The sequence below is a fragment of the Diadema setosum genome, chromosome 16 (assembly GCF_964275005.1).
Source record: "Diadema setosum chromosome 16, eeDiaSeto1, whole genome shotgun sequence".
NCBI lineage: Eukaryota > Metazoa > Echinodermata > Echinoidea > Diadematoida > Diadematidae > Diadema > Diadema setosum.
Genome location: NC_092700.1, coordinates 2,387,053 through 2,399,722, shown reverse-complemented (window position 1 = coordinate 2,399,722; position 12,670 = coordinate 2,387,053). Strand labels below are relative to the sequence as shown.

Below are 12,670 nucleotides of genomic sequence, written 5' to 3'. Positions count from 1 at the left end.
TAGTATAAAGCCAATGCTGTTGTACGTACTGTCTTCGCATCAGCACCCCATTTGGGGGCCATTGAAGGAGCGTTCACGTCGTGGTCCCTGTCAGGTGTTTTCCCTCGCGAATCCTTCAACCACACTACGTTATCAAAGAAAATCTATTATTAAGAGTAGAAACTCCAAATTGCACATCTGGTGAGAACAGAAACACTTGAGGAGCGCTACAAACAGTGAAGGGGAAAGTGAAGATGTTAGAAATATTGTCCAGGAGCAAAAACACACTTGATAAAATGTATTACTATTATTTTCTCATCGCGAACAACTTCCCTTTGGATCTTTTTAATCAATGGAACGACGAAAAAACAAGTGGAGTTTGTTTACATTTTTTTAGATGAGAAAACAGAAAACTTTGGTAACTATATAATACCAGTCAAATACTTCGCAATGTCTAAGAGGCTCCGCGTATCATAGAGAAAATATTTTCTTCTGCATAAAGAAAGAAAAAAAAGACACAAATAGATATGTATACCCTTCCAATAATATATGAATCATCAGTCTATTGTTTATCTGGAATCTGCTCTTTAAGGCACGTCTTTCAGATGAAATCTGCATCAATATCAAAATACTCAGGAATCGATCACGAGGTAATCGGGCTCTTCAGACGGTGGTGACGGCATTTGACTTGTCGGTTGAGCCGGACTGGGATATTTTAGACTTGTATACACCTGCATTTGGCCAGTAGGTTGAATTGGATTCGGATGCATTAAATCCGAATACAGCGGCGGATGTGTCGCAGCAGATGTTACAGGTTCTTGAGCGTGAGGTTGGACAAAGGCCGTATTGTCAATCCCTACTGGAGGGTTGGTAGGACAATGTTCAACATAGGTGTTGCGTGGAGGGCAATGCTGCATTTCGGTCTGTGCCATATCTCGCTTGTTGAGGGAAAGTCGTCGATATACAAAAACAATGATCAGCACGACGATCAACACAATAACTGTGTTTGGCACGCCGACAGCCACCCCGAGGGAGATCGTCTGCCCCTTTTCTGAAACTAAACAAACCAAATGAACAAAGAATTAAGTTTTGCACATAATTATAAGCAGGAAACTACAACGGTTTCATTGCCCACTTTTTTAACTACAGGGTATGGAGTCGCAGAAAAAAAAAATCAGAAAGCAAAAGTTTAATATTGATCTGCACTCTTCTTAACAATAATCAACACGCAAAGTCTAAGTTGGTAAACAAATTTTTCTCAACTTCTCTCAATATAGCATGTCCTCCAACGCAGAGATTAAGAGGGAAGAGATTCGGTGATTTTCACGTCAAAACCAACATGAAAAGGATTATATTTATTATTTAAGGATTGGGGATATTGACAATTTATGTCAAGGCACGATTGAGTAGGGTAAAATAAAATTCAAATGAATGAAATAATTCCATAAAGTAGAAAAGTTAGTAACATACACAAGAAAAAGCTGATAACAATAATCTTGTAAGGTATGACACGTGTACGTCTACTTCGTTAACAATTTTTAAAAGTCACTGTTTTCCAACAGATTGCGGATGTGCGTTTTTGAAACTGTCTTTACCCAACCGGCATTTTGCTGCGGAACTTCGAAAATCCCAATTGTAAAATATACTTTCTTACCACAACGAACGCCTGCATCGTCATTGTGTCCACAGTCATGGTTATACCACCCGTTAGAAGAACAGTTCGAAAGACTGGATTCTCCGCCATGACAACCGACGTTGTTAAGGAGAATTGATCCCGATCCTTCCCCGAATGTTCCTCCACCAACAGCCTCTGCATTGGTGGTGGGATATCCGAGTTGTCTACAAACGACTTGGGCGTCATTGTCATCCCAGCCATTGTCGCACACAGTGCCCCAGGCTCCATTGTAATAAACCTCAATCCGACCCTCAACCAGCGAGTCTCCTCCAACAAGGCGGATGTTGACTATTGATGAGGGAGTGGTGACATCAAGCACGTCTATTTGAAGGGGGGAGATCAAACGGGACTCTACAGAGTAATGCCATTCACAGAGCTAACCGAGAACACTTACAATTCGCAAATGGTTTCATGTAACATGTAACGTTCCAGTTTGAATGCGATGAGATTAAATTTCTTGGTAGTCTCTGAAAATGAAAGAACACCCCCATGTCAATGCACTTCTTTAAATGGGTACGTCACATGAAAGATTTAAGCATGATTCTTTCGCTTCATGGCACAATCAATGATAAGGCTGTGACAAATGTCCTCATTCAGTCAAGCACATATCGCAATGTACCTGTTCATGGCATGAACATTTTAGCTGGCCTCATGGAGCAAATCACTAGGGGTGGGAAACTTTCGCCTTTTCGCGATAAACGTCATGGTTGCGAGCAAAAGGTTCACAGAACCCCTTTTTGTTAACCTCTTTCTTTCATTCTACATTCTTGATCTGTTTGCTTGTCTGTTTGTTTGTTTGTTTGTTTTGGTGGGGACGTCATGTACACAGTACTTGGTATGTGTCATTAATGCTGTTTGGTGAGATTTGTTATTTAAAGTGTGGGTGTAAGTGTCTCTTTCTTTCAGACAGTTCAGAGATAGTAGGCCTAGCTACCTTCCAAAAACAGGCGAACTGATAGGAGAGGTGACAGAGACATACAAACGAAAAGAATTGGTGAAACTACAGCTCTATGGCAATTAGCGTGCAAGCTGCACCTGACAAAAAGGCAAGACAAAAACAGCTCCATATTCTGAAACACATTATGCTCAAATATATTCATACCTTTTTTTTTAATTCTTGATTTTGCTAGGGGACGATTCGATTGGTTAAACTGTCTTGACTTTGTTATCGGTGTCTTTAACGGGGAAACAATGTAAGGGTTTGCAAATGATAAGTCTTGCTCTTACCACATCGCACTCCTGCATCTTCTTCGTGCTTACAGTCATTGTTGTACCACCCTTTGGATTGGCACCTGTCAAGACTCGACTCCCAACCATAGCATCCGACTTCATCGAGGAGAATGAATCCCGACCCTTCCCCGAATGTTCCTCCGCCAACAGCATCCACACTGGTGGTGGGATATCCGAGTTGTCTACACACGACCTGTGCATCGTTGTCATCCCAACCATCGTCGCACACCGTGCCCCAGGCTCCACCGTAATAAACCTCCACCCGACCCTCGTACAACGAGCTTCCTCCCACAAGGCGGATATTGACTACGGGTAAAACTGTTGTGCCTTCAAACACATCTAATGGGGAAAGAATATCAAATTGAATGAAGTGGAGGTACTGTCCGATCTGACGCAAAAAGAAGAAGAAAATATTCATCATTAGCAACAACACATACAAATCATGCGGCTGGCAAAGGACAATGAATGACAATGAATGCTACAAAGTCTACTGATTTCTCTGCTGTCACAGAAAGTGAAAGAACGTCCCTGTGTTTGTACATGATAACGTCACAGAACTTTAGATAACAAAAGGAGGGGGCCTTTAAACATATGTCGTTGTGACATGATCCTATAATCCGGTAGTAAAAAAACGTGATCCTTTTGTGTAGTGTCAAAATATCAAACTCCAAAGCTTATGGCCTAGTTGTAGTGGCGAGTTTTATATGCGAGTTGCCTTAAGGAGACGGTCACGATAACTCCCCTAAAGCTCCTCTTGTAACTCGGGGTAACTCGCGAAAAATTGAAACGGCTCAGCATGGCTCGGTGTAACTCGGCACAACTAAAAAATATACCAACTAGCTGCAACTAACTTGTAAACGACACGCATTACTAGACACAACTACGAGATGAACTCTATGTAACGCGTAATAACTAATATATGCGACTGATATACAAGTACCCAAAGGTGGAGAACGAGCACTGAAGTACGTTGCAAGTCGGGGTGAGTTTATTCCCATGAGATTAGTGCGAGTTTAGAACGAGTACGGCGAATTACAGCGAGTTTATATGAGCCTGTCCCGAGATTCAGCGTGTATTGCATGAACACATTCAGAGTGCAGGGTGAACGTAACCCTTACTTGTCAGCTGGCCTATAAAATGTAGTGGGATTCGTTTTCTTAACTCACACTGACCTCTTGGGCCACTCAGCCTGACTACCAACGTCGTCGTAGTGCTTGTACTCAAATCTTGGAGTCTCGTGTAGCATTCTGATATACTTAGAGGAGGCGAGATATCATGAGTTACGAGTTATACAGAGTTCATGTCTAGCTTGTTACGAGTTATTCGAGTGTATTACTCGAGACTTCATCTATAGTTGTGCCGAGTTACGCCGGGCCGTCTCGAATTGTCGCGAGATATCCCTAGTTAAATGAAGCTTGCAGCGAGTTATTGCTAGTGCGTCATTTGGACAACTCGCCAATACTCGCCATAACTCGCCATAACTCGCCATAACTCGCCATAACTCGCCATAACTCGCCATAACTCGCCATAACTTGCCACTACAACTGGGCTAAATGGGAACCTTGCTTAAAGATCCGGAAGGCGTTCATCATGTTTCCCGTGTCATGTATGTATGTTACGTAATACTGTATGTATAATGCTTGCATCTTAACCTGTGTTGTCCCCTCTGAAAAGCAGCCGCCATGAGTGGGAAATAAATATTTCATTTAATTGAAGCTTTAAATGATGGTACTCCCCCCCCCCCCAAAAAAAAAAAATCAATTCAAATTGCGAAACATGATAGAAAAGTTACAATGCAGAATATAATCAAAATTGAACATTTTGTTAGCAAATGATTGTAAAGGTTGCAGACTTACCACATCGCACTCCTGCATCTTCGTAGTGCTTACAGTCATTGTTGAACCACCCTTTTGAATGACAACTATCAAGACTCGACTCCCAACCATAGCATTCAACGTCATCTAGGAGAATGAATCCGGAACCTTCCCCGAATGTTCCCCCACCAACAGCCTTCGCGTTAGTGGTGGGATATCCGAGTTGTCTGCATACAACTTGTGCATCGTTGTCATCCCAGCCATCGTCGCACACCGTGCCCCAAGCCCCACCGTAATAAACCTCAATGCGACCCTCGTACAACGAGCTTCCTCCAACAAGGCGGGTCCTGACTGGTGTTGAGGGAGTGGTGACATGAAACCCTTTTAAAAGAAGCAACAAAAATAGCAGATGGTTCCGAATAACGTCATATTCGGGGTAGGGATAACCCTTTTGAATGAGAAATAAAGATTATGCCATTAGATAAAACATTAAGTTGTTTTTTTTTTCAAACTTTGAGAATGGATTGGTAAATATCAATGTCGAATTCTTTGTTTTCATTTTCTAAACCAGCATTTGTTTTGTTTTGTTTGTTTGTGTGTGTGTTTGTTTGTTTGTTTGTCTTTAATGCAGAGGCTGAATTCAGCTCGACTTTATCACAGAAACGTATGTAGCAGAGGCCCACAAATGTAAACAGATTATACCTACCACATCGAACCCCGGCATCTTCACTGTGTCCACAATCATGGTTGCGCCATCCATCGTGAGAACAGCTAGCTAGGTTTGACTCCCAGCCGTAGCATTGAACGTTGTCAAGGAGAATGGATCCTGATCCTCTTCCATATGTCGCTCTAAGAAAAGCCTCGGCGTTGGTGGTGGGATATCCTAGTTGTCTGCAGACGACCTGCGCATCGTCGTCATCCCAATAATCGTCGCACACCGTGCCCCAGGCTCCAATGTAATAAACCTCAACCCGACCCTCGTACATCGAGCTTCCTCCAACAAGGCGAATGCTGGCTTCTGGTATGGGAGTAATGGGCAATACACACATAATGAAATAACTGTGCTCCCCTTTACATTGGCATCAACGTCAGGAAAGTCCCACATTAGCAATTCTGTTTTTGACAAAGTGAGGATAATCTATACGTCTCACTATCTAAACGACGATAACACTGTAGATATCAAGCTCTTGATAACAGTTTAAAGGGTTTACTATTTCCGAATTCTTTCAAAGTCCTGATAATTTGTTTCTTCACATAATTTCTTGATATGTATTTCATATATGAAGGAAGAAATGCTAGGGACACAATTCCGAAGTTGTTGAGATATACTCAACTTTGAAAGAAAAATGTGCATTACAATCTTTTACTATGCGATAGGAAAAAAAGTAGAAACCTTAGTTTGATCTGATCGCGAAGTATTTACTTCTCATGAGAAAGAGACTACGTATTCAATTTTAGAGCACGAAATGTCAGCGACTACATTATTGAAGCGTGGTAAAGGACTCATAAATATAAGCAGCGTAGTCTTACCACATCGCACACCAGCATCTTCATGGTGTCCACAACTATGGTTGTACCACCCGTTGGAAGAACAGTAGGTAAGGCTCGACTCCCAGGGATCACAAGCAAGGTTTTCAAGGAAAATGGGTCCCGATCCTTCCCCGTAAGTTGCTTTACCAAAAGCCTCAGCGTTGGCGGTGGAATATCCTAATTGCCTGCAGACGACTTGCGCATCATCATCATCCCAGCCATCGTCGCACACCGTGCCCCAGGATCCCCCGTAATGGACCTCCACCCGTCCCTCGTAAAAAGAGCTTCCTCCGACAAGGCGGATGTTGACTTCTGGTAATTGAGTAGTGTCACGATTCCAGCGATATAGAAAATAAGGTACGACTGAGGGTCGCGTTAATTCATTCAATTGAAAAAAAAAAAAAACACTATAGCATCAGTCTAAAAAGGAAAGTTCCATGGTAGGTCAAGAAGACAGGATATTTTCTTCTTTTTTTCTTGTACTTCGCATAATTTTGCCGTCGGAACAAGGTAACCACAACTTCGACTAGTACTTGGTTGTGTCAACTTAAAGGGATCGTAAAGTTTTGGTCAAGACTTGATTTCAGGCCTCTAACATTTTTTGGTGAGATAATGAGAAACCTCTTATGAAATATGAAAGAACATGTAATTCTATTAGGGATTCAATGTTTATATGATGAAAATTGGTTTTGACATGGCTGAAATATCAAAACAGAGGGATTCTAATAAAGTGTGGGACCCACACTTTATTACGATCGCTTTGTTTTACTTTGTTTTTGGATGTTTCAGTCATTCCAAACCCGATTTTCATCAAATAAACTTTGAATTCCTCTTAAAATGGTATGTTTTGTACTACATCATAAGTGTTTTCTTGGTATCTCGTGAAAAGTTAAAAGCCCAATTCTCATCTTCACCAATACTGTACCATCCCTTTAATAGTGAAACGTCCTGCACTGGGATATCCATTATGACAAATCAATGTTGACCGTAACATCTCGGGGTGTTAAAGAATACAAAGCGATAAAAAAGCTTTTGCTGGTAAAGGGTTCACGGAACAATTTTTTCTTCTCTTTCGAATCCCGGAATTTATAATATCATTTTTATTCCCTCTCGATGGGAGAGGTGTGGTTGTACTGTAGGTGATATATCGAAAGGGAGCTGTAAATATTAAAATCGAAACGAGCATAGTCACACACCGTGCCACATACTTTACTGTAATAAAAACAAACCCAAACTTCGGGGGTTTGGGGGTATTTTTAACCCTAAAGGAAGCCCAAGCACATCGTGCCCCCCATTTAACTTTTTTTTTTATTATTTTATGTATCATCGTCATATTTGGAACGAGGGGAGAGTAACTCATACTCTACATGACCGTACATTTGGATTTTCACAAGGTCACCCATGGAGGGCGCTATTTACCAAAATATAAAGAAATACATAGGAAATATGCTAAAAACATGATTTTTCTGTATAATTTCTTTATCCCCATTATATATGTCTTATTATAGACCAATCATTTTCATATTTGCCACAAATGATAAGCAAGTGGAATTTAGCTATTTGTTATGGTTGAAATTTCTCAAGGTCACCACATGGGGGCGCTATTCATATCAACATAGTGATACATTATGAGATCTGAGATGAAATGTATGGGATGGATACATAATAGTTAGGACATTTCATATTTGCATAATACTGGAATTTTGAGATTGCAAATTGATAATATTATAAACTAATGATATTATTAGAGGCATAACTTCGGTGAAGGAATCAAAATAACTCAAAATATAAGAGCAATCTTTAGAAAATGTTATTGTTTTCAATTATCTCTATTATATCGATTGTTTTATGCCTTTGTCACATACAAACAAAGGAAATAATAAGAAAAAACTTTCCAGGAACACAATTACTTCAAATTTTGCTACTTCAACAAATTTCAGCTAAGAAACACACATTTCATACACTGTAATGCTATTAAATGAAATGGGAACAGAAAAATCTGACTGACATGGTTGTCAGTATATGGTTACCATGGCAACCAGCAACATTACGATACTATACCTAAGTTATATATCAAAATGTTTGCAATAAGATTTTAGGAAAAGTCACCAAATTTGGTTGAGATCGGATTAAGGGCGAAGGAATGGCAAACGAAAATCTGGCAGGGGGCACCATATGTGCCCCCCCCCCCCTTTGGCTTTATAAGGTTAATGCAAACGAGGATATGCTTTGAATTTTTGAAGGCTGGAATCAACTCGATTTTATCGAAGAATCGTGGCAGAGGCTCTGAAATATGAACATCCTTGCCTTACCGCATCGAACACCGGCGTCTTCATGGTGTCCACAATTTTGGTTGTACCATCCGTTGGAAGAACAATTCGTAAGGCTCGACTCCCAGCCATGGCAACCAACATTGTCTAGGAGAATTGGTCCCGTTCCTTCCCCGTAAGTTGCACTAGTCCGAGCCCGTGCATTGGTGGTGGAATATCCTAGCTGTCTGCAGACGACCTGAGCATCGTTGTCATCCCACAAATCGTCGCACACTGTGCCCCAGGTTCCATCGTAATAAACCTCCACCCGACCCTCGTTCAACGAGCTTCCTCCGACGAGGCGGATGTGGACTATTGGTAATAGATGAGTGTGACGATTCACACGAAATGAAATAAAAAAAAAAAAAACACTGATGTTTCGCTTTAATAAAAGTAAAGTCTAGTATGCCCTACTTGGATTTCAAATAGGACTACTCGAGAAAGATCCGTATTTGAGCACCGACAATGAAGGATAACTTGAAGCCTTTGGGGAAAAAAAAAGGCTTAACTTTATAGAGGAATAAACAAATACAATTGCTGTAAAACCCTTGCTGTGAAAATTTAAAGAGACCATAAGCGTATGGGTTTGGAAAAAAAAAAGAAACTTCCGTAATATACAATGTCCAAGTCTTTTTTTTTATCCGAACCAGCGTACAATTTGAAAGTTCAAGACTGCACTATCTGCAGCTACAACAAGAAACATGATAAACCTAAGAAAGAAAAAAAAAAACAGAATACACAGCGAAGTCTTACCACATCGAACCCCGGCATCTTCATAATGCCCACAATTATGATTGTTCCACCCGTTGGAAGAACAGTTAGCGAGATTCGTTTCCCAGCCATTGCAGCCGACGTTGTCAAGAAGAATGGATCCCCACCCCTGTCCATAAGTCGCTTCGGACATAGCCTCCGCATTGGTGGAGGGATATCCGAGTTGTCTGCAGACGACCTGTGCATCGTTGTCATCCCAGAAATCGTCGCACACCGTGCCCCAGGCTCCACCGTAATAAACTTCGACCCGACCCTCGTACAGCGAGCTTCCTCCGACAAGGCGGATGTTGATTTCTGGTAAGGGAGTAGTGTGATGAAATAGGCGGACAGAAACCCGCCGGAAACGAGGCAGATTAAGTGAGTTTATTCTACATGTCCCTCATAAATAACAAATAAAATAAATCAAAATAAAAGTATTTTCAAGCCTGAAACTTCTAATACGTTAACTCTTTATGTGCCACGTTCGCACGTCCGACTCAGTCGACGACGTGCCAACTTCGCATATTCTGCTCAACAAACAGAGCCGCCAAAACCGATCAATAAATCGCTAATCCCGCGGTACAATAAAAGCGTTTCTCGCGCTTTTGTTCCTCTCACATACGGCTTGCATTATGGTGATTGACTATCAAGCGGTGTTCCCAACTAGATTTGTGTGTACATTCTAAGTTTCTGTCACGGTGTTATGTGCAAAAATCATGCCTTCACAGTAATGTATCAAACTGGCCATTCAAAAGAAAAATTGAAAATAGATTTGTCATACAATTTATATCGAAGCAAAATTTGGCATTCGTTTAAACTTTGCTCATTATCATGTCCAGCTCAACAAAAATTTGTAGAAGATACACAAATTGGAAAAACAGAATTCTTTCTCAAAGAATGTCTACATTTTTGTCCCAGAATAACGTGGCACACAGGGGGTTTCCACCATAGCACATAAAGAGTTAAGGTTTTAGGTTTGGCGTTACCCCCCCCCCCCCAAAAAAAAAAAAAAAAAAAAAAGAAGAAAAAATATGGGCACTTTTTTAATCAAGAGAATGTGAATTTCTTTTCGCCGATGACATTTTGTACACTATGTCGAATAATAATATGTTCCGTCCTTTGATCATATCCACAATTATCGAATGAATACAAAATAATTATATGCATGCCTTGAGATAAACGGTAGCCCTAGCACCAATGGTCCGAAACCACGTGAGAGAGATTTCGGATATTCACTTCTTGAGAAAAGACACACTCAAAACTTTGTTTCTGTGTGACCTTCCCATTCAGAAAGGGTAAAGCAGCTAATGGTTCAGTGAACCATGTACACTTCATAACTGCATGAAATCAAGCAAATTGCCGCGACCAAGGTTATATCTATCTTATTTTATATGAAGTTATACTGTATTTCTTAAAAGAACAATTTCACTAATTTGGCTTCAAATGAATGTTAAATATTTTGACTTAGCATCCATAATTATTATACCCAATTACTGTGCGTGGCAGTTAAACCCCTATAAAGATAAATGTCAAGTTTCACATGTATAATAATGAAGGTTTTTGATTATTCTTATCGATGATTAAAACTTTTAATGAAATTGTTAGCGTTATTTTCTTTTCCAGCCACCAATAAAACCGGTTAAAACCTTTTACATTAAAATGAAGGCAAGCGTGCAAGAGACTAGGTATTCACATACTGGAAACTATACTTAGTCCATGGGCAAAGATTCGAAAATGGGTTATTGGTACCACCCGAGGTGGCAAAACCTTTTTGGAGTAATTTTGTTTGTCGGGCATAGATATGCTTATCAAGCTATGATAGCATTTCCAAATGAGTAGCTTAGTCCTAATAAATGAATTTTTAACCAATTTGGTCTCGTTTTTATATCCCTATACTTCTGAATCGAGACTAGCCGCTATACAAAGAAGAGCACTGTACAAAGCGTATAAAAAAAAAGGTAATCCAACTTTGCAGGGCTGCCATTTCTTAATTGTCAGTTATGAAGAGCAAAATGTTGGTTGTAAGGAAATGACAAATTGCACTTTTTCCAAGTTTGCGTGTTATTGTGAAGGAACAATGCATGTCTCACTGCATTGATGAGATCTGCCAATGAAAGTTGCCAAAGAGGCCAGCCTGTACGAATGCAGGTTTGTGTTTAGGTTTTGTGTTTAGGGTTTGTGTTTAAGTTTTCTCCTAACATATTATGGTTCATAATCTTTAACATGGCCTTTTGTCCGATAACTTGGTCGCTCCCACTGAGGCCAAGCCACACAATCCATTTGTCAATGTTCATATTCAACACATAGCTCCCAGTGGCAAACCAAGACTTGAATATGAAGAGAGTAAAATGGATAATGGTTTCGCCTTAATGGGAAGGACCAAATATCGACAACGTGGCCATGTTCAAGGTTATGAACCACAAAACGTTAGAAGAAACCCTAAAACACGAATGTGCAGTCGTGCACACTTGCCTGATCATTTGACCACTTTCATTGACAGATCTCATCCATGCAGTGAGAGGTGCATTGTTCCTTCACAATAACATGCAAACTTGGAAAAAGTGCAATTTGTCATTGTTGTCTTTAAAGTCGGTGTGCTCAGTCATGCATGACAATTGTCAACATAATTAGGTATTAATCGAAAGAGGAAGAGTTCTTCTTTCCTACCAATTAACATTGTCCTCTTCATAACTAACAATTAAGAACTGGCAGCCCTCCAAAGTTGGATTACCATTTTTTTATACGCTCTGTATATTGTATGTCCCACAGAACTCTGTCTTTGTGTGTAGAGTTGTGTGGTATGTCCACAGGTCCCCGTGGTGTTCTGTTGTAAAAGCGGTGCGCTTAGTCTTCATTCAAGGGAATATCCAAAGGGTTATGATGTCCACATCTGTTCTGTTTTAAAAGCGGTGCGCTTAGTCTTTATTCAAGACGGCGAAGGGAATATCCCAAGCTTATTATACAGTGTGTATCCCTTTATCTAAAAAAAAAAAAAAAAAAAAAAAAAAAAAAACACTCACACACACACACACGGAAGCAACTTATGTCACATAATAAGTCCATGGGCTAAGACCCGAAAAATGGGTTATTGGTTACCAGCAGAGGTGGCAAGTTGTAGTTGTGCATTTTCATAAGCTTTGGATATTCCCTTCGCCGTTTTGAATAAAGACTAAGCGGTGTGGACATCATAACCTTTCGATATTCCCTTCGCTGCCTTGAATAAAGACAAAGCGCACCGCGTTTACAACAGAACACCTGTGGACATACAGAAGACAGTGTTCTTCTTTGATTAGCGATTATTCTCGATTCAGAAGTATAGGGATATAAAAACGACACCAAATTGGTTAATAATTCATTTATTTTGACTAAGCTACTCATTTGGA

The 12,670-nt window shown here is 40.3% G+C and overlaps 1 pseudogene; it reads right to left on the bottom strand.

The window, feature by feature from the left end:
• Positions 1-611: 611 nt before the first annotated feature.
• LOC140240198 (scavenger receptor cysteine-rich domain-containing protein DMBT1-like) overlaps positions 612-12,670 on the bottom strand; it is a 50,845-nt pseudogene continuing 38,786 nt past the window's right edge.